Genomic DNA, 20,735 nt, shown 5'->3' with positions numbered 1-20,735 from the left:
AAAGCATGTGACAGACATGTCTTTAAGACACCTGGGAACTATTTTAATTTGTGGAAAAGGAACAGAATATGTCTCCTTTAAGAGACTATTTCAAAATGAACTGTGTCTTTGGTTTTACTCTTAATACAGGTACCCTAAAACACCAAATAAAGGCCCGGGCGTTTATTTTCTTAAATCGCTCAAATCAACAGGCGTTTATTAGGGACCTGCGTTTATTAGGGACCTGCGTTTATTAATAGTGTTCAACCTGGACCTCCTTCTGGGGAAAGAGGCTTCACTCTGAGGCGGCAGGCGGCGGTGGAATGATGCGTGCGTTTCTCAAGGCATTACTGTAAATACGGCCAGGGCGGACTCGTTCTCTGTCTCGCTGACCTCCGCGGTCCTGGCCCGCACAGGTACCAGGAGACTGAGACCCCCGTCATGTCGGTCCTCCGCCCTCTCTGATCCGCCGCAAGTTGCAAAAACCCTGCGGGCGCCCAGTCTCTCCACTCCTCTCCCACACTTCAGCACCTGTGTTGGCTCGCACCACCGTCCTTTTTTTTTTGATTGAATGAATGAAGTAGGCCTATACGCAACATATAGCTTAACTAAATACGCGTATGAGTAATCAGAGAACAGTAGGCTGTTTACGCTACTTTTAAAAGGAGTAAAGTCATTTAAAACGAGGAGCGAGCCGAGCCGAGCCGACACTGTGCAGCCCAGGACAGGAGCTGAAGTGCGGATGAGAGGAGTGGACAGACCGGGCAGGAGCAACCAGCTGACGTCTCGTCGGTCCTCGGCCGTCTTTAATGTCACGAGACACCCGTTATATTTGCATAGAATATTTTTTGGCAACCAGAAAAACAATGTTTGACCCGGCGTTTATTTGGGATGGGCGTTTAATATAAAAAATATTTTGCTACACCCGGCAGTTAATTGGGACCGGCGGCAATTTGGGACTCGGCCATTATTTGAAGTTTTACGGTGTTTAAGTAAAATTAACACTTTTTGTTTTATTCTGTAATCCACTGACAACATTTCTACCAAATTCGAAATAAATTGTCATTTAGAGCAGTTATTTGAAAAAAAATACAACTGGTCAAAACAACAAAAAATATGCAGTGTCTTCAGACCTTGAATAACCTACAATTTGTAATCGCAGCAGTGGTTTTTATACTCTTCCTTAAAGCAGAAGTAAGCTGAATGTTTGTGTTAATCTAAGTCTTAAATAGTTGTATCTTCCGACAGCAATCACTTCTATAGAGTGTTTGGTCTGAAACACGGGTCTGTCAGTCACTCTGCTCTGCTCTGAGCCCAGGAGAAAACTTTCCTTGTATCCTACAACCTTTATCCAATGAGGAGAGAGAACGGCATAAAGGGGCAGTCCTCTCTGTGTGTGCAGCCAAGGGATGCGCCTGAATGTGGTGACGTAGGGACGAGGGCGGGGACTGCTAACTCCATCGGCTGACAGGAAGTTAGCCAAAACCACCGGATCGCTTACTGAAGCTTTAAATAAGATTTGGTTCAGGTGATCACCATCAGCTGTAGTGTGTAAAAGTAGAATGAGATGTGCTTCTGTTGGAGTTCAATCGAACGGCTGCCAAACAAGTAGAGAAGCTGATTTATTAAGAACAATTTTGGAGTGGTCGCTTCATTTTTTTTCCAGAGGTGTGTACTGTGTGTACTGTATTACCCTGTAGTGAGCTGGCTGTTGGCGGTGGACACAGAACAGCTTTTGCCGTTTGGTGTGAACGTGTGGTGCAAAGCAAACCTCCCTAACCCTTATGATTCATGAGCGGGGTGGAGGGGGAGGAAAGGGGAAGTCGCTGAGGGTAAAATCCCCCCCGCTTCATATTTCTTCTTTAGTGTCATTTATGGAAATGTGTGCAGGCAAAGTGGAGCCATGATGGGATGTGATGAAGTCAAGGTTACGGCCCCGGCGTGGGGCCACCAGCCATGAATCTGGGGTTATTAACCCGGGAGCAGGTAGTTAAGTGAGGAGCTGACAGAGGACTGAGGACTGCAGTCCATCCATTTGAGATCAGGACCTACTGCTGCTGGACTGCTGGATTGGTTCAAGGCCGTCCCCACAAGAAGTAGAAAACAAACAAAAACACGCACTCTCCAACAAAACTCTCAGGAACAAACTAAAGAGGTGCACGGCCAAAAGATCAACTTAAAGAAACAGAAAAAAGGCCAGCAGCACTCGTGTCCTTCTCATTGTCCTTTATTACATACTGCGTCGGCGCTTAACATACACAGACCGGTTTCGACAACGTCTTCCTCAGTGTGCAAAATTCAACAGGAAGTGATGCATTTAAATACTCACAGGTGTGGTTAATCACTTGATTGATCAGTATTAATATTCGAGAAAAATAACAAATTACAGAAATATCATAGGTAAATCCACAGGTAAATAGACCAATTAAAAAATCTTCCCCACAAGAAGAACAAGCCTGACCGCCCCCCCCAAAAAAAATATCTATGAAGCCATTCATCATGTCTGGTTGTCATCATCATCATCATCATCCTCATCATCATCATCACAGAGGACTTGTTGTCGCTTCAGATCTCAGCTCTCATGATGCTCCATCATTTTGTGGACTCAAAGCGTAAATGGGTTTTACACTTGCAGCTCTATTTGCAGCAGCTAACACAGTAGTTATGACTGTCATAATTTCATATTATACCGAGGACATTAAACTTACCAACTGTAACTGCGTTAGTTACCAAGGTCACCATGATCTCTCATTCTCTATTACAGGAGAGATTAGATCTGGACCAGACAGATGCTCACAGAGCAAGGAGCAAACACACTGACTGACACACACTGTTCACACACACACAATACAAGATACAATACAAATAGTCAAACCACACATTGTCACAAAACATGGTCATAATGACCAGAGAGAGAGATACGATAGATGTGACGTGACTCGCCAGGAGATAAAACATCGGTTTAACGACAGGACTGGACTCTGTACAGAGCAGCAATAAGGAGCGGTCATTCTCCCGTCTATCAACCCACAAAGACTTTGTCATCTCACTGATTATGAAAGATACGTTGTCAAACTGCAAGTTTTTGGGCACACCTCTTACACCTCTTGTTTTTACATTTTACACCTCTTCACAATTTTTATTAATTTTTATCTGTAAATATTAGCATTTTAGCTCAATAGCTTCCAGGTCATGTGATCAGTTGACTCAAAATCAGTGTTGGATCATAGTACTCGACTGGCTGCATGAGACACACCTCTTGTTTTTACATTTGACATTTTTTACATTTGAAATCTCTTTATAATTTTTCTTTTTTACATTTTTATTAGCATTTTAGCTCAATAGGTTTAACCAGGATTTTATTTTGAAAACAGGAAGTCGGTACACGCTGTAGCCGTCTTCTCCATGTGTTGACTGTAAAGCTGAGCAAAAGAAGGCTCGCGCACATCCAGAAGTGCAGCCAGGTGCTGAGTCCAGGGAAACCAATATCAAAAACAAGAAAGGACTCACCACACTGTAGTACTGTACTGTAGCTCCCAGATATACAAACATTTATTAGAGGACTATAAAAAGGACAACGTTTCCAGCAGTGCGCTCTTCATCTGGTCAGTTTACCTGACGACCTGACGAGAAGTAGCCTACAGTTTAATGACAATTGACCTGACGAAGAGCGCACTGCTCGAAACGTTGTCCTTTTTATAGTCCTCTAATATATTTGTGTATATTTGGGAGCTACTACAGTGTTGTTTTTGATTTACTGTAAAGCTGCAATATAAAGAAGAAATGTTGGAGTGGCTTGTGAATGTCTGTCGAACATCCAACTTAAAACTAACTTCTCTATTGTTGTCGCTGCCGCCGCCGCAGAAGCAGCATCAGCAAAAACAACATCCTCCTACAAACAGATGTTGTTTGTCCTTCTATCAGCATGTGTCACTTTACAAAAGCAAACGTAATGACTCACTGTTAACCGGTTAGTTAACTAGTTATTTAGTTAGCTGGTTAGTTAGTTAGCTGGCTCCTCTGACCGGCTGTGAATTGGTCTACATTAGGACAATAGACTAATATAAAATAAAACACCTCCACCTGCCCCACACCAGACTTCCAATAGTGCTGCACTGGGGTTCAATATCATATTAAAAAGGCCCTGAAATGAGCGTAATTCCTCTTTAATGAACCTGCTGACCAAAGACACAGAGTGGAGTCAGCGTTTGTTAAAGACAGAAGGGGCGAGGCTGGATTTCAAGACGGAGCTCAGTCTGAAGTGAAACAGGAGGAAGGAAGGAGGACAGAGAGAGTTGAGAGAAGAGCAGAGGATATATATATATATATATATATATATATATATATATATATATATGTATAAAGTAGAAGGAGAGTATAAACTTCAGGGGTCAGGAGTCTGCAGGCTGTCTGCTCGGACTATCCCCGCCATGTTTCTCCAGACTGCCGTGACATTTTCAACTCCCTCTCCCATTTTATCCCTCACTGACTTTCTGTAAGTGTGCATGGAGCAAGGAGAGGGGGAGGAGGAGGAGGAGAGAGGAGGAGGAGGAGGAGGATGACAGCGAGGTTTGAGAGAAAGTGAGGAACGTAGACAGAAAAGACAGGGTGGGAGGGAAACAAGGTGGGGAGAAGAGTAAAAGGCTGCAGACAGACAAGAAGATGAGGATTATAGCGAGAGAGGAGGAATAGGGAAGAGGAGAAGAAAAAAAAGAGGACTGATAAGAAAAGGGTGTCAAGCTAATAGTTTCTCCTGCTGTGACATTCTCCGCTGCCTCGATACAATTTCACCCCCGCAGGCTTTTAGGAGGAAGTGTGAGTGTTTCCATGTTCAGCCCTCAGCCCCGAGAGTTTCTGCTGCGCTGGGAAATGTTAATGGCTGCCTGCAAAGAAAAGAAAGAAAAAAAGAGAGAGAGAGTTTAGGGAACAGCACTGATTGGTGCCAGTGGTCACTCAACAGCCAGAGCTCCAGTGGAAAGAAACCTGCTGCCCTCATCAAGTGTGTTTGGCGACATTAAAGGGATAGTTCAACATTTAGTCAAATTGGCCCATTGCCATAATCCCTATAGTCATAGCAGTAGGTTTGTTACCTTTAATTGTCGGTGCAAGCTATTTTTAGAACGGCGGAGCAGAGCCGTGAGCTGCTCAGAGCTACGCTACGGAGGCTCATTATGGGATTTCTTGGTTTCCCCTCATCAAACTCATCAAATACACAATCCAACAACTCCACAACACTCTGGTGGACAAGTTGTGAGCTGCACATTCACCACGCTATGAGATAATAACACAACGTTACCAGACAGAGTTGTTTTAGAGGGAAATTCATGCAAAACCGCTGATGTGCGTTGCCTTCAGGGACAGTTTTTCATCAACAGTCTCTGTATTTCCCTCTACAACAACTCTGTGTGGTAACATTGTGTTATTATCTCATAGCGTGGTGAATGTGCAGCTCACAACTTGTCTACCAGAGCGTTGTGGAGTTGTTGGATTGTGTATTTGATGAGTTTGATGAGGGAAACCAAGAAATCCCATAATGAGCCTCCGTAGCGTAGCTCTGAGCAGCTCACGGCTCTGCTCCGCCGTTCTAAAAATAGCTTGCACCGACAATTAAAGGTAACGAACCTACTGCTATGACTATAGGGGTTATGGCAATGGGCCAATTTGCCAATATGTTGAACTATAGGAACGTCTGGGCTGCTCAGTGCAATATCATTTCCAATAGCCCTTGATTTTAAGGTTAAAAGAAGTAGCTACAGTTTAACTGAGTCGTGATGACAGTTACATTGTAATGGTTTCAGTGAAAGGGAATATTTCAGCCACATGACTTTTTGAGGTCACTGTGGTAATGATGGTGAGTGGCACTCTCACTTTATAGCTCTGTAATAAAAAGGGCAGGCTAATAAAAGAATAATATCATGTATGAAAATGGTAATTACAGCTACTACACTACATATTGGTAATATTAGGGTTTGGGTTTTGGCTCAGTCATTGATTAGACAAAGGAAAAAGAACAGTTACTCCTCAAAGTCAGATTATATGAGCATAAAAAATGTCTCTTTGTTACCTAGTAGACTGTCTGTGTAATTTCAGTCACATGTTTCATCCTCGACCTCGACTAGATTATTCTATAGGACTCTGGGTGTCATAGTGATGGGAACCATTATGGCTCCTGCTGCCTAGCAACCTTGATTACACATAACTTTTTGGTTATGTAATGTAGTAAGTAAGTTGAGGACAGTAAGTTTTTGCTGTCCTTAGTTTTGTTGCACTGTGACTGAGCTCGAACACAACACGTAGATTTAAAAGAGGCTCTCTGTTGTTGTCGTTGGCCTTCACGGCCCAGCTCTCGTTTTACCTAGATATTATCATTTTTATTAAACGTAGCTATACACACTTTGTTCATTTCCAGCTGCTATGTAAAAGTGTCACCAGGTTCATATCTGTGCTGATGTCCCAGTCTGTAGCTGTTTCTTTTTGTGTAACCGCCGGAGGTTTTCAGGTCTCGACCGGTGATAAATTATAACCCCAGCAACCAAACAGCAAAAAAAAAAATTGACTTTCTGTGAAGTGCATTATCACCAAGGAGATAAAAACACTTCAAGCTCCAGCCAAAGATTAAATTTAAGGCCAGGCAGAGAACAAATGTGTGTGTAATACAACGCTGCCTGACAATCCTCAACCACCACAATCACCAGAACCAGCGTCTTTCTGAGGCGGTGAAGGAGAGAGTTTCTCAGTCTGGTGTGTTATCAGGTGTAAAGGTTGTGATCCTCTCCTCTTCTTTTTTAAATCCCTCCAAGCTGAACCAGTTCCTGTCTTTTTTATTCAACATTTTCAGATTGGAAACTAAAGTTCTGGAGCTGAAGTTTCTCTTGCACACGGTGTCACATCATCTGGTCAGAGGAGGATGTGGCCGCCGAGCCGTGACAGCAGCAGAGACTCACCAAACGTTTGTCCTGTGTCTGCATCTTGACCTCAGCTTCTCTCTGCTGCTGTGTGAAGGTCCAGTAGTTCTAGTTCAGGTGTTGTACGGAAGATGTTCCTCCTCCTGCTCCACAACAAAGACTTTTTGAGAAAAAAGGGTAGAAACTCCTCTCTCTGGGTTCGTTAAAGGAATAGAAGTAGCCTTTGTGTTTTCCAGCCTCAAGAGCTGTGAGTGTGTGAGAGGCAGCAGAAGACAGAGAACATCAAATTGGCTGCAGAGAAGTTTTATTTTCTTTTTTTCTTTTTCTTTTTTAAGAGCACTTATCTTCAAATGTCTCCTGAGGGAGTCGGCTGTAAAGTAACACTAAGTAGATGCAGCGACTGCAGCAGCTCCTGTTGTGGTTTAGAGAAGGTGTGAAAGTGCCTTTGGTCACGCTATTCAATTTATCTCTTTGGAGCTTGTGTGTTAGTCTACTTGCCAACAATGAGTACCCGGAAATGTTGAGTACCCCAAAGTTTTATGTTAGAAATAGATAGTATGGGTCCCCAGTATTCAGAAACTGCCGGATGCTAACTTATATATATTGGGCAATTAGCATAACAGACATAATTAGCATAAATGATCATAATTGCCTATGTGGGCAATATTTCAACAAAATTGACTTGGCTGATCTGGGCAATATTGGAGTGGTTTTAGGGGTTATTGATGATGCTGAATCCATTTCTGACATTTTCAAAATTCTAAATGGCTGTCTAAACCGGTGACCAGATTTTGAAATCCATCAAAATCGGCCCACTGGCGGTTAAAATCTGGTCACTTCCGGTTTAGACAGCCATTTTGATTTTGCTCATTTATGCTAATTATGTCAATTATGCTAATTGCCCAATATATATAAGTTAGCATCCGGCAGTTTCTGAATACTGGGGACCCATACTATATATTTCTAACATAAAACTTTGGGGTACTCAACATTTCCGGGTTCACAATGGGGCCCTATGGGCTGGCAAGTAGACTGTGTGTGTGTGTGTGTGTTAGAGGTTTTCTGGTCTCCGTAGACCAGCTGTTACAGGTGTGAGGGGTCGTCCGTCCGTCTGTGAGCTTCACAGTCTGATCTTCTCCAGTAGCTGGGCTTGTCTCAGGTTACAGCAGGACACGTGTCCCTGCACTTGAAGTGTATTTCCCTGCATTGATCTCTTGTTCTGGTCCAGATCTCCAGGGGACCAGGACGCTGACAGCTGTTTGGTTTTAATAGATCAGTGACTGAGGGATCTGAGGAGACTTTCAATAGACAGACACCTTAAAACACTGTATCTGATTAGAAGAAGATGTGAGAGTGGATGTCTTGTCCAGCCACATGTTCCCGGTTTGGAGACGCACAGCTGTGGATGGACAGTTATCTGATATAAACATACTGTATGTTAGTGCAGGTTTAGTTTCCCTTCAGATTCTTCACATTTGTGCTGTAGAAGATATTTCACTTGGTGACTGCTGCTGCTCGTCCTTAGAAATAAATATTAACTTCTGCCATCTACTGTATGTGCAAATAACCACCTACACATACTGTACAGATATATAATATACTGTATGTGTTGATTTAATTGCAGTTTCACTTTTAAATTCTTCCACTTAGTATAGTTTGCTTGGTTTATTTGCACATTATATAGCCTGCATAAAATAATGAAAATAGTGAAGTTAAACACTGTGCAGGAGAGCTGGAAGCTTAAAAAAAAAGGTTTATTAAAATTCCTCTATATATGGAAACAACAACGGTCGACGTCTTCTAAGTCAGAAAAAGATGATAATACAGAAATGCATTATATTAAAAAGATAGCAATTTACATACAAAATGAAAGATGAAGATTAACAGACCCAATGAAGTGCTGCAAAGCTTTGCTAAAAAAAAAAGAAAAGAAAAGAAGAAGATTTTTTCAGCTGTTTTTTGAACAAAATGACAGTGTAGATGTGATTTCAGTGATGCAGGTAAATTGTTCCATAGTGCTGGTCATCTGTATTTGAAAGTGCATTGACTGACGGAAGTCCAACAATATGAGAGAGGGATGAAAGTCCTTTGAATGTCTTTGTATGATATGTATCTATGGTATTTTATGTCACAAACTGATGTGTTTTACTTTAAAGGGGACATATTATGGAAATATCACTTTTTGAAGGCTCTTTATCATATACTTAGGTGTTTGTCTTGCCTTCAGGCCCCCAAAATGTGAGAATTGACAAAAAAAATCTGTAATTTTCAGGCTCATGAGGTTGAAATCCACGTGGTTTTACGAGCTGTTCCCTCCGTTGTCTTCTAATGATGTAACTAGTTTTTGAATTTGCATAATCCCACCCCTGGTACCAGTAGAAGGGGCGGGGCTAGCAGTGACTTATTTGCATTTAAAGGGACAGGCACTGAAACCAGCCGTTCTGAACTGGGCTGTTTAGAGAGGATGAAAAGAGCTGTGATGTTTGATCCTTGTGGTATTTTGCCCAAAGCATGACACAGACATGTCTTTGGGGGCTTTCACACCTACCTCGTTTGGTCCGGACTTTCGGACTTTCCAGATAGTTCGGATCAAATTGACAGGTGTGAAAGCTCCCCCGGACCACGGTCCGGACTAAAGACCGAGTCTTTGGTCCAGCCTCAGGACGTGGTCTCGGTCCGGACTATCCTGGACCAAGGTCTGCTGCTGCGTAGTGTGAAAGCATTTTTTTTGGAAGGTTCGAACTATCAGACCAAATACAGGAAATAACGTCAGATTCGCTCGTGCCGAAAAAAGTAAATAAACAGGGAAAAAAAGGAAAGAGGAGCCGCGGCAACCGGCGGCAACACTTGGGGAGAGGAGGAGATCATATTATATCCAGATTTGGTCAGAAGGATGGGTGTCTCAGTGTAGGCTACACTTGTAAACGTTTACACGGAATTAAACAGTAGAGTGTTTAATATAAATCCCCAAACCATACATGCATTTTTTTTATATAGCCTACTTTTTATACATTGACCCGAATAGATATATTTTTTCCGCCGAAAAAAGTCTGAAAAAGACGGATATTTATCAGCGGGTGACACCAAACAACGTCTGCACACTTGTCTATCCCAGCAAGTCAGAGCTTTTATTTCTCTCACACTCACACACAAGTGACCTGGAGAGATGCAGCCGCATCTGACAGGAGGATCGCGCGTGTGTGTGTTCCCCTCCACTACACAAAACAGCTGATCGCTGATCGCTGATCGCTGCCACTCTGATCAATGAGAGCATTTTCGCCGCGGCACAACCCTCTTTTTTTCTCTCCTTTCATCAGCTCTAAACTCACTCTTCTGCACCGCGATTACAAACCACAGCGTGCTTTCCAGCAATAGGCTATATTTTTCTTTTACTTTTTTCAGAGCACTTTCTATGCGCTAACGTCAGACGCACGCTCATCCGTCATGACGTCGGTAGATCCTTTAGTCCGCTGTCATAACAGCAGTGTGAAAGCGAACTTTACTGGACTTTATGGAAACAATGTAACAAAAAAAAAATTAAGTCTGGACCTTGGTCCGGACTATTAGGTGTGAAAGTGCCCTTTAAGACACCTGTGAACTATTATAATTTGTGGAAAAGGGGCAGAATATGTCTCCTTTAACACCACAGAGAACAGTAGTTTGGTTCACACCACAGTTTGAATGACTGAACGGTTTCAACAGCAGCAGCCAAACCAAACCAAACCAAACCAAACCAAACCAAACCAAACCAAACCAAACCAAACGGCCAAATGACTGAGTTAGTTTGAGCCAAACCCAGAGAGAGAGCGGCGGCGACTGTGACGGAGCAGCAGACGACCACGCTGATGCTATGTGTTGGTGCTGATGATGATGGAAACCCAACTCCCAGACAATATGCAGCTCTATACCAATACATAGGTTTTGCATTAATACATTACTCAACTCAAAAAATCCATTCTGGCAGCAGATTGCCCACCGTCCCTGTACAAAAAAAAAAGGACAGGACGTACGTAGACCATGTTGTTCTGGTTGTTCTCATTTGCATAGAAACAGTTTGCACTGGTGCAATGCAGAGTTTGGAGTTTCATGAATCCACCACGTCCAATTCAGTCTTTTCATTTTTGAAATAAATTAGATTTGCCGAGGTGCTGCTCGGACGATGGGAATTTTCCTCGTGCCTTGTATTTTATCTCATTGACGGAGCAAAATTATATTTTGTGCTGAACATTTTTCTTTTTTCCCTTCCCACAGAGACTTGTTTGTCTGTTGCTCTCTATTAAGAGACATTTACAGGCAAACATATTCAAATTATTTACTTTGTGCAGCTGCTGAATTAGTAGATATTTTATTATACATATCTCATCCTGAAGCCATTAGTGCGAGCGATGGCGCCTGCAGCATTCCCTCTAAATCTGCATATTATTTCTCTCTGCTGCATTATAATTCACGGCGCTGGATGTTTTTCTGTTTGAAGAGCTGATCTGGTTCCTCAGCAGCTTGTTTCAGCTCAGTCTGTGTTTATGTGAGTTCAACCTGGCAGTTTAAAGATGAAGAGATTTTAAATGCTGCCATGATGATGATGTGATCACTTCATTTGGTTGATGTCAGTCTCCCACTCAGCCGCTCGGTGCGAGGAGCCTCGGTGTCATGCAGTTGTGTGTGGGCCGCACTCGTGCATGTACAGATTCTACTGTATAATGAGCTTATTATGTTTTCTTTGTTGTTTGTTTGTTTTTTTCCAAGCTGAATAATGCTTGAAGGCCAGAAGGAGTCAGAACTTTACAGAGAGTCAGATGAAGAGCAGGAGATGAGGAATAAATATTCTTGGTGCTGAGCTTCTCAGCGGGGTCGCTGGCAGAGACGAGGAGGAGGAAGTCGATCAGGCTTTAAGCGTTGAAGATCTACAGCAGACGGAGCTCAAACATGAAATAATAGCTGCTTGTCTACATGAAGATAGGAAAAAATAAGATAAGATAAATAAGATGTAATTTACTGTCTCATTCAGGGAAACTTGACTTGGGCATGAAGTGCATGGTGCATACTGTAGGTTTGTACATTAAAACCACAGGCCTGACAACAACGTTACAGTCGTCACAGACAGTTTAATACTGCAGCAAGACTCAACAATGGGCATCGCCATGGTTACAATAACGGTTGGCATTTTTTGATGATGTTTTAGCTTTTTATTGAGTCTCGAAATGTCACAGTTTTTATGGTAAAATCATAGGTAGCCTAGGGATGCACCATTAGGGCTGGGCGATAAATCGATTTTATCGATTAATTAGAATTTGTACTTTACGTCGATTTACGTCGAAAATCGATTTTCTCTTCAACATCCACCACCAACGCTCCCTGCTGGGCTCCCGTAGTTCAGAGTGCGCGCGCCCCTCGCAACACCTCTCGAGGGGCGCGCGCAAGAGCAATCTTTAAAAAAAAAGATTGCTCATCATTTTTCAGATCGTAGACCAGGGGTGTCAAACGTGTGGCACGCGGGCCAAAACTGGTCCAGCAGGGAGTCCAATCTGGCCCTCAGAATGAATTTGCCAAGTGTGAAAATTACATAGAAGACAGAAGAGGCATATTATTGTTGAAATTGCAGATGTATTTTTATCAAGAAATTTCAAATTGTTGATAATATGTTTAGTAAAAGAATAGTAACTATAAACATATAATACAAAGGGAAAAGTTTTTTAGCCTATTTATACCTTATCATGCTATTATTTTACTGGTCCGACTCACTTGAGATCCAATTGTGCTGTTGTTGACCATAGCTTTAGGTGGGAGGGGGGGGAAATTGATTTAAATCGTCAATCAGATTTTTTTATATCGCCCAGCCCTATGCACCATAACTGTTTTCTTTTTCCACCGATAGAATAACCGATAACTTCCTGCTTAACTGATGCCGATAACCAATAACCGATATCATTTTTGACAGTTGAAGGTTATAGCTAGCCTACAACCTTTTCATCAAAACGATTAATTTTTCAAAAATAATACATCCACAGAACATCTAGAGGGGTGCAGAATAAAAGTATTATTTTCAGATGTGTTTCCAGTCGAGCTGCTGCTCGTTAAATACGGTTAGCGTTAGCTTATCTTAGCTACTAGCCACTCCCTTTAGGCGTTACCTGGCAACCAGTACAATTGAAGGTTGGAGTGAGAGCGAGTGTGAGTGCGACACTTATTAGTGGCTGGGAGGAATTAAACTTGTAGCTAACACCTTTAATATCCACACCTGAGGTTAAGAAAGGCTAAGATGTAGTGAATAAAGGTGCTCGTTATCACAACAAAAACAAGAACAGTGACTCAAGCTGATGTTGGCTGATAATAATCAGCTCTAGTAACGTCTGATCTGTGTATTTGCCGATAATTATTGGACGATAAATCAGACAGTGTTGGGCCGATAGTTATCTGTATCGATAGTTATTGTGCGTTGTGTTGGCATGAACAGAAACCACTTCTCTGATCGATTATTGTGCTTCATCCCAGTAATTCAGCTCAGCTATTTGACTGCATGAAGTAGGCTACAGCTGCGACTCTCTCATGATAGATTCAGATTAGACTATGTGTGGGGATATGGGTGAAAAGGTTTGTACATTTAATGTTGAATTTGAAATGCAGTTGAAATTTCAATAAAAAATATTGTAAAAAAAAAAAATGTGATTATCAGTGAACAATTCATTGAAATCAGTGAATTTTAACAATGCACAGAACAACAGGAGTTCAGCTCTGTCACGACCCGGGATTAACTTTTTAAAAGTTGAGGCTGAGCTGGTGGTGACTCCGTTTATCTCATCCTCAGAAAACTTACAGAGTTTAAAACAAAAACTTAAACTCAAAGTTTTCCACTCTGTTTTAGTTTAAATACTTTCTTTGCTCGTGAATAAACTGCCGCAGGAGGAGCAGGAGGAGCAGGACCCGAGCTCCTTTGGGTCAAACTAGAAGTTGTGTGTTTTCTGACTGTTGCAGCCTCATTATCCTGCTCAGTTGCGATGTGTTGTGAATGGCTGAACACCGCGGCTCGGCTCGGCTCGGCTCGGCTCGGCTCGGCTCGGCTCACACGGAGCAGCAGCACTGAACTCTGGGTCTGAGGGGCTCAGGGAGCTCGGAGGTGCAGGACCTCCTGTTTGTCTGAGGTGATGGATGGAGCTCATCAGTATTCAGGGTCTCCGGTGTGGGGGGGGGGGGGGGGGGGGGCGCTTAACTACTCAGCAAAACAGTAAAGAAGTGGACAATGCAGGTGAATGAGCTGTGGCCTCCTCTCTCCCCTGTCTCTGGTCTCAGTCTGACAGGTCAGTGCTGATTAAATATTATATAAATATTATTTTCATGCTGTCAGTTTGGCTAAATGATAAACTATGCTGTGTAGATGGATGGATGGATGGATGGATGGATGGATGGATGGATGGTAGATGTGTTGGCCAGAGTGGTGATGGATGGATTTGCTTGAAATAAAAAAGTGATATCCTGTCACTCAGGTGTCAGTGTGATGGTTTCCAGTCCGTCCTCGTTGACGTCTGTGCAACTTTCCTGATTTTAGTCTTTTTCTTTTTTGTTCAGCCAGTTATTAACCCTCCTGTTATCCACCTGGGTCAAGGAAGGAAGGAAGGAAGGAGGGAAGGAAGGAAGGACAAAGGAATCCCAAAGGAGGTTAAATCGAAAGCAACTGGACTTAGTTATTTGTACAAAGTTATTTGTACAAATAACTAAGTCGCTTTCGATTTAACTTAGTTATTTGTTTGACTTGACTTATTTATTTGTACAAATAACTAAGTCCAGTTGCTTTCGATTTAACCTCCTTTGAGATTCTATGACCTGGACAAATGAGAATATGCACCGGCTTAAGGACAAAGGAAAAGTAGGAAGGAGGGAAGGCAGGAAGGACAAAGGGAAAGATAGGAGGAAAGGAAGAAGGGAAATAGGAAGGGGAGATAGATGGAGGGAGGGGACTGATTGGGTCAAAAAGGAAGAAGGAAGGAAGGAAGGAAGGAAGGAAGGAAGGAAGGAAGGAAGGGAGGGAAAAAGAATTGTGGAAAGAAGGAAGGGGAAAAGGGAAGGACAGAAAGATGGAGGGCAGGAACAGATTCATTCAAGGAAGGAAGAAGGGGAAGAAGGAAGGGAAAAGGAAGGAAAGAAAGATGGAGGGTCAATTGGATCAAATTAGGAAGGAAGAAGAAGTGAAGACGAAGGGAAGGAAGGAAGGAAGGAAGGAAGGAAGGAAGGAAGGAAGGAAGGGAGGGAGAGAAAAGGGATTGTGGAAAGAAGGAAGGATGGAGGAAGGGAACAAATTGGGTCAATGAAGGAAGAGTCTGGGGAGAGGGAAGTCTGTCGGGCCAGAAGAGAAGAGTCACTTCCATGAAAGACTGAAAAAGCGATGCCTTCTTTTCATAAATGTTGCTCTTCTTTTCTTGGCGTATTGAGTATTGAGAAACTGCGGCGCATTCAAATGTAAAATCCAGGAGAATAAATAAATATCTTCTTTTTAGTGGATTCATCCTGGAGAACGGAGGTGCGTTTGTTTATGAAGCAGCTTGTTTCCAGAGGGGAAGAAGGTGCAGTGGTTTTAATATTCAGGGCGTCTCTCTGATCCGGGGTCAGTGCTGAGGTTCAGCGGCTGCAGAGTCCAACATGTATTCAACATTTAGCTCCGTTTTCCTCTGAGCTGTCTGCTGTTTGTGCTCTTAAATGCCAGAAGCTCGGCTGAGGGAAAGTGGCCTGGTGTTTTTTAATCTCTCTCTCTCTGTCTGAGTGGAGTGTTACCTCTCACCACACATTATCTCCTCAGGGATTACAGCACTCAGCTGTGGAGAGCCCTGCCTCCTCATTTCACTCCTTCAGACGACTGTAATTCACCTGCTTTTCACGCTGAGGCCAGGACCCCCCCCCCCCCCCCACCACCCACCACCACCACCCACAGCAACAAGTGTCTGTCAGAGACTCAGAGAAGTAAAGAGCTGATTGTCAAGTGGCCTCACTGCATTTTAAAAGAGCAAAATGAAATGTGTGAAGCTCAAAAGCATTTCGTTAACTACTGGTAGAAGAGTCCTGAAGTTAGTTCAGACCTGGTTAACAAAAGATCATTTTTTAATCACATAGAGCTTCTAAATCTCTTCACTCAAACACCTGATATTAAAGAGATAGTTCAACATTTTGGCAAACTGGCCCATTGCCATAATCCCTATAGTCATAGCAGTAGGTTCGTTACCTTTAATTGTCAGTGCAAGCTATTTTTAGAACGGTGGAGCAGAGCCATGAGCTGCTCAGAGCTACGCTACGGAGGCTCATTATGGGATTTCTTGGTTTCCCTCATCAAACTCATCAAATACTCAATCCAACAACTCCACAACGCTCTGGTGGACAAGTTGTGAGCTGCACATTCACCACACTATGAGATAATAACACAACGTTACCACACAGAGTTGTTTTAGAGGGAAATACAGAGACTGTTGATGAAAAACTGTCCCTGAAGGCAACGTGCATCAGTGGTTTTACATGAATTTCCCTCTAAAACAACTCTGTGTGGTAACGTTGTGTTATTATCTCATAGCGTGGTGAATGTGCAGCTCACAACTTGTCCACCAGAGAGTTTTGGAGTTGTTGGATTGTGTATTTGATGAGTTTGATGAGGGAAACCAAGAAATCCCATAATGAGCCTCCGTAGCGTAGCTCTGAGCAGCTCACGGCTCTGCTCCGCCGTTCTAAAAACAGTTGCACCGACAATTAAAGGTAACAAACCTACTGCTATGACTATAGGGGTTATGGCAATGGGCCAATTTGCCAAAATGTTGAACCATTCCTTTAAAGTTATTGTCCTTAAATGTACGTCAACTCATTTTATTTACCTGCAACTGATATTTTATTAGTTTATTTAAATATTTGAATCTGTCTTTTCCCTCTGGTTTTGGTCTCCACCGCCTCAGAAACATCTGGCTGCAGCTGCTACAACTTCACAGCTGTTACGGCCGTAAAAACCAGTGATGTCATCGTACAAGAGGTTAAAGTGACTGTGGAGCTGTGTGAGAGAAGAGCTGAGTTATTGGTTTATTCAGCAGCAACTGGCCACATTAATAAACATGGCTGTAGACGAGTAAAGAGGTTATTTATTTAGCATCTGTACTCCCTGGACAGATGTTTTCTGAGTCGCACTAAAACCAGAAAATGATTCTGACCTCCTTTCACATTTACACATTAGCAGCTTTAATATATTTCCACGATACCAAACCTCATATCTGATGCTGTTTGTGGCCACAGCCGTCCAGTGTATTTACACTCTGTATCTGCCTCTAGTAAGTTTTAATTATCTTAATTTTATTCATTGCATTCATTCACGAGTCTCATGAGACTCTCAGATGCTCGTGTGTGTGGGCAAGTTGCTGATTTGTTGATCTTATAACACCAGGGTGAAAACAGAGAAGGATGTTTATCATTAGATGTGTAATGTGTGTGTATTTAGTCATTACTACGGTGGGCAGGCTGACGTCTCTACTATGTATTTAATTGCCTCCATATTTAGACTTTTACACTTCTTTGAACGCTATAATTAAACCAAGATATCACAGTTAGTGAAGCTGCTGAAGCCAAATGAATGATTCAAATAACAAAAAAATGCTGCAATTTTAATTTCATGCCCGTTACTTTAACTACAGATAAATAACAGTGTTGCCATGGAATCAGGTCGTTAGAGACGCAGCAGGCCCAGTGGGGCCCATAAAAAACCCCAGTAGTCTAATCTTTGTATGACTGATTTATTCTGCATAAGACCCTGACTAATACTCATAGTACACTGTAAAAACTCAACATCTTTCCAAGAATATTTGTCTTATTTCTTGTTCAAATGTCTCATTTCCAGTCAAAATCTCTTTCCACTTAAAATAAGACTCATAACCTAAAAATGAACTTGTTTTTAGATAATTTTCACTTAAATTCACAATAAATAGAAAAATCTGCCAGTGAAAGTAAGTTTTTTGTGCTTGTAATAAGGAAGAAAAACTTGCTCCACTATCAGATTTTTTCTACTTATTCCAAGTGAAAATCTGCTTGAAAGAAGTAAAAAGTGTCTAAAAACAAGCTGCTTTTAATATGATGTGTCTTATTTTAAGTAGAATGAGATTTGTTTTGACTAGAAATGACATTTTGACTAGAAATAAGACAAATGTTCTTGTTCAGATACTTGAGTTTTTGCAGTGTAATGCTGCATTAGCATCAAAACAAAGAAGGCTAAATAAAAAACAATAATACTAATCTAAGAAAAAAAAAGGAAAAGTCAGGGGGAGGGGCCCACTTTAGTATTCTTTAAGGGGGCCCAGAATTCCTAGCCACGGCCCTGCGTGGAGGTGAAGCACACTACTGTAATGTTGCCAGAGTAATGGAAGCTGAAGCCTTGTTGTTGCCGTGGGGACGGGGACGGGGATGGACCCCGGTGTGAATCATAGTAACGGGCTCTTGTCTCGGCGCTGAAGAACAACATCCATTAACAGAGCGTCAGGGCTGCAGCGTTAGTTTGGCTTTAACTTACAGTTTAGAGAAAAAAACTATGAATATTTATTGAGCTGGTGTTCACCAAATCTGTGTGTGTGTGTGTGTGTGTGATATAATTACACTGTTCAGTCCCCAGAACATCCCATAAAACAAACATTCATTTCTACAGTTTAGTGAGTTTTCTCCGTGTAAAACAAATCAAACAGCAGCAGCAGCAAACAAAGAGGATTCATGTCACATGGACACATTCACAGTTTCCTGAAGACACCAATTAAAACGAGCTGCTAAGTTACTGTTAATTACCATGGTGTGTAGGTTATGGGATGGTTTATTATTATTGTTTTATTTATTTTTTGCAGTTGATGGTCCATAAGCCATGTTCAGTGTGTTAGGGTCAATGACGTGATGCAACCTAATGTCAGGTGGTGTAACCGTTATTTTTTCATAAAAATCTATTATTATTATCTATTATCTATTATCTGTTATCTATTATCTATATTCAGTTAAATGAATCAGGACTCAAATGTGGTATAAATGTTATTCACTTTTGCAATGCAACACTTTGTTTCCTGATGATTTTTACATAATTTGTCACATTATTGAAAAGAAAAGTTGTGTTTTTAGGATATGTCCGACCTGCCCATTGTTGCTAAAATGCATTTAAATTCAAATATAGAAACAGAGCAAAAAATCAGTTTCAGTTTAAAGTACACTTTTTATAAGTAGGCTACACTTACATCCAGTGTAGGTGGATAAGATATTTAATAGTTATCATTGTTTTGTGGTTACACCGTTGGACATTTTCAGGGGCATTCAGTATTACTCTTTTTTAAAAATGGTTCAAATGACATAAAACCAATATGAATACAACATTTTAACAAATCTGATGCATGCTTTTAAAGCAATTATTTATTTATTCATTCATTTAAAGCTAATTTTTATTTGTCATTAGCCCGTTAACATGCAACAACAACAACGATCCCTCTCTCCATCAGTATCCAAGCTGGACGCCATTCATCTCCACAACACGACACATGATTACAACATTTCATTTATTCATCTGGGCAGAATTACACCTTTCATTCATCTGACTGCACATTATTACACTGTTCATTCATCTCATATGGAGCCATTACAGCTCAAAGACCTGTTTCCACCGGGGAACATTAGACCTCCCCCTCCTCCTCCCCCTCCTCCTCCTCCTCCTCCTCCTCTTCCTCCTCCTCCTCCTCCTTCACTCATTGTAATAGACTCTGATGTTTTTAACACTCAGAGGTTCAAACTCAGGTTTTTGTCATTAACGTCTCTTAAAGAGTTTAGAAATGAACGGGTGAAACTTTGCTCCTGAAAAGCTACAGGGTGATTTGGAGACACAAGATTTTTTTTTTTTTTTCATCTCTCTCGGTATCAGCGAGCTCCCGTCCTGCTGTGTTTTTGTACCAGTTCAACAGTTTTTTCACTCAGAGTAAGAGACGGGGAATAATCCACCTCCCGCTGCGTCTGATATTGTGATATACAGAATCCTCAGGAGAAGTGTGAGGACGACTCGCTCCAGCTGCTTTCTTTTTTTCTTCTTTTTGCTCCTGTACCGACCGGCTGTTGTGAACTCACTTCCTGCTAAATGAAAGACTGAAGGGAGAGTCGAAGGTTTCCACTCATCTGACCTGCAGCTCACTGATGAAAAAAAAAATGCACGACTACTCTTCTCCGTACTTCCCAGAGAAGTTCCCTGAGGCTAAAAGATGAGATGAGTTTCTGACCCTCTGAGTGCTGCGTCACTCAGAAACAGTGTTTTAGTAACGATTTATACTTTTACAAGCCTCTTCAATTAGCTTCTTCTCCTCTGAACTGATGTTGCTGTGTAGTTTTATCTCCAGACGCAAAAATCCTGAATCCTCTGACACGTTGCTGCTTGGAGGACAATTTAATGATAAAGCTGTGTTGTCGTGTGACTTGATTGGATTTGAGCTCAATCAATTAGTTGATAAATCTAATAGCTGAAATAGGAAAAACAATAATCTGCAACTGTTTTGACAATAAATGAATGGCTTTACTACATTTTCCAAGCAAAAAAAAAAAGACACTTGAATTTTTTTCCTGCTCATCTTGTCATCAAGGAAACTGAACCACATTTTTGGTTTGATCAGATGAAATAAGACAGTTTATGGTGTTGTCTTTGTATGTTTTATTTATCGCATTGATGATTTGAAAAGGCGATCTGCAGACTGGTTTTATTAGAGGCCAGATGTCATTCGTCTCCTCTTCCTCTGTCTTTTACTGTTTTTATAATCTGCTTTACTACAGAACAGCAAAAACCTAAAGGTGCTGAAAATGAGTGAATGAAAATTGGTGAAGATTTGAATCATTAACATC

General features: G+C 41.7%; 1 protein-coding gene across 1 annotated transcript in view; it reads left to right on the top strand.

The window, feature by feature from the left end:
* Positions 1-20,735, top strand: part of LOC146970090 (contactin-associated protein-like 4) — a 209,853-nt gene that overhangs the window by 43,310 nt on the left and 145,808 nt on the right. The gene's annotated exons all lie outside the window — the stretch shown is intronic.

The sequence above is a fragment of the Trachurus japonicus genome, chromosome 17 (genome assembly GCF_045865225.1).
Source record: "Trachurus japonicus isolate A0001 chromosome 17, Traja_1.0".
NCBI lineage: Eukaryota > Metazoa > Chordata > Actinopteri > Carangiformes > Carangidae > Trachurus > Trachurus japonicus.
The sequence above is the reverse complement of the archived record's forward strand: the minus strand, read 5'-3'. Positions and strand labels throughout refer to the sequence as shown.